Raw genomic sequence first — 2,835 nt, 5'->3', positions numbered from 1 at the left:
TTTCTGTTAAGACCATGCTCATGATGGGCAGCTCCAACTGCAGTTACATGGTGGACCATAGTCACACTCTCAGGTTTTACCTTACCAGGTATGTCCCTGCATGCTCTAGATCTCTGGGTCCCTAAAAATCTCACTGGTGTTGCAGGCCCCTTAATCATTAGGTACCTATGGTCTAACTTCTGATATGTATGTGTCTTATCAGGACATTCAAGTTGCTTGATCTATTCCTTTATTAGGTCCAATTAGAAAAATGTCAATCAATATAGAAGTCTAACATAATGTACTATGACATATGAAGATGAGAGAGATCATTACAAAACATACCATTATAGACAGCACAATTAACACAGACCCAGGGCAAGGCAGTGAAGATTTACTGTTGTCCTTGCAAATGTAAAGGTGAGCTGCTTCTGATTTTCTCTACTGATGAAAGTCAAGAATAAAGCATACAGCAAAATAATAGACACAAACTAAGTGCCAGAGGTTAGATTGGTGTGCTCTAAAAAAAGAAAAATTATATCTGGCACAGAAGCTGCAATTGCAGATATCACCTGGTTGAATTTGTAGTAGCCCACTAGCACCCACCACTATCTATCTATCTATCTATCTATCTATCTATCTATCTATCTATCTATCTATCTATCTATCTATCTTTGTGTATTTGTGTGTATGTTTGCAGAGACCAGATAGATGAAATGACTAGGGATACAATGGGAATTGCCATTCATGAATCCTTTAAGTCTTTGTTGGTACTAATTTCTGCAATTCTTCTTGGGAGGAGATATTGCTTCTGATTAACTATCTTGGTCTGGAAGGAGGTTGCATTGCATTTTAAAAGGCTAACACTGCTCCTTTCTATCATAAAGTCCCTTAACTTATAGGTCAGGAAACTAAGAGCCAACTTCTAAGTACATTTATCCCATTAGACATTCAGAGACTAGAGAAGTAACAGAGTGGGTCCTTAAATCTATTGGATCCATTAGAAGATGGACTTGAGTCCAAATCCCATTTATAATCTGATACTGATAATACTCCACTTCCAATTGGAAGACAATGGTGGTGGTGGTGTTTTGGGTCCCCTGGTATTGGTGTCAACTGTGAGAGTACCTAGACTTTTTGCCTGTTCAGTGCATATTTTGGCAAATTTGGGCAAGGATTAAAGAAATAATTGCCATGCTTGTGTGACATTGTGAGGAACCAGCTTTCCTTCCAATCACTGGGTTCTAGATCTATGAGCTGACTTAGATCTAGTAACTAGAAATTGCTAGATAGTCCATTGTACTATCTAGCATCGTCCTGTGTTCATCAGTTCTCTATTATTTTTTATTGTACAAATCAAACAAAACCTTGGTTCAATGATTCTTAAACTTTAGTGTGCATCTCAACCACCTAGAGAGCTGGTTAAAACACAGATTGCTGGGCCACATCCCCAGAATTTCTGCATCACTAGGTCTGAGATGAGGCTCAAGAATTTTCATTTCAAACAAGTTCCCAGGTGGTGCTAATGCTGCTGATCTCTGGTCCACACTTTGATAACCACTGCTGTAGATGGCTGCTTGTCTGTGTCATCTTCGGGAAAACCATCATTTGTTAGCCAAAATAAAATGTCACTTTGGGACAAGGCACCTTCACTGCCCCTCTGGCCATGCTGCTCATTATGGCCATTACATCCACCCGGGCTCTGCCTTGATTGACTTCCCATATCCCCATTGATATTAGAGTCAACCCTAGCCTGACAGGACAACCAAGTGTGGGTTCTCAGTGATGCTGGTCCTCAGGCCCTCCTAGAAAATATAAACAACTGGGGAATTCAGTGTCTTTATTCTAATAGTCCCCCTTTCTTGAGCCTCTGAAGCCTTTCTCATTACTCTGCCAAAGTGGCTCCAACATTTTCACTCAATTTACTAACCACTGTGAATCCAGGCTTCGAGGAGACATCTCAGCGAACTGTTAGGACTGGTGTCCTTGTTAGACATGAAATTCCAAATTATGGTTGAGTTATCCACTCAAATAAATGTTTTCCTCTTCAGCCTTAATTCTACTTCCTTGGTCTAACACCCTCAAGATTTACCCCTACAGATGTTTCTCTGGTTCTTGTTTGATACATTTATGATCTGCTCCCACCGCCGGCCATAGATCAAACCTAGTCACAGAATGCCTTAAAATAGCAATTAGCTGCCTCATACCTATCAAGGATTTCAATATCATCAAAGTATCCAACCATTGCCAAAGTCCTATATTTATCATCATCCTTATATTGATCAATTGCAGTGACAACTTGATATTCAAAGACTTACCTTAAAGCCCCACCTTATCCCAATTAGCTACAAATAAAAGCATTAATAATTCTAATGTCACAGCTTGCCCATTGTTATTACTAACTACCCAACTCTGGAACCAGTTGTCTCAGCCCTGGGTTTCTTGGAGTAGACAGAGAAAGGGGATAGCTTTTGTGCTATTGTTTTATGGAGGTACAACCCTAGGGAAGCAAGAGTAAGGGGGAAAAGAGAGGGGTAAGGAAAGAGGGAAAGAAAATACAAGGTAGAATATTATAATACCAAGATAACCATGGCTTCAGAACAAAATAGCTGGTTGTCCCATCTTTTAAGACATTTCCAGAGAGGTCAATTAAACTGTTGCATCTCAGAGCAGTCTGTTAGGGGAAGAAATAACAGACAATTTATCTGCTGACTTTTTTCTATCTCTTGTCTTGCATTGTTGAAATCTGCCTCGGTGTGAGTTAACTATTTGAAGTCCACATTTCCAGTTTATCCACTCTTTCTTTCTTTTCCTTCCTTCCTTCCTTCCTTCCTTCCTTCCTTCCTTCCTTCCTTC

The sequence above is a fragment of the Piliocolobus tephrosceles genome, chromosome 2 (assembly GCF_002776525.5).
Source record: "Piliocolobus tephrosceles isolate RC106 chromosome 2, ASM277652v3, whole genome shotgun sequence".
NCBI classification, from domain to species: Eukaryota; Metazoa; Chordata; class Mammalia; order Primates; family Cercopithecidae; genus Piliocolobus; species Piliocolobus tephrosceles.
This window is presented reverse-complemented; position numbering follows the sequence as displayed.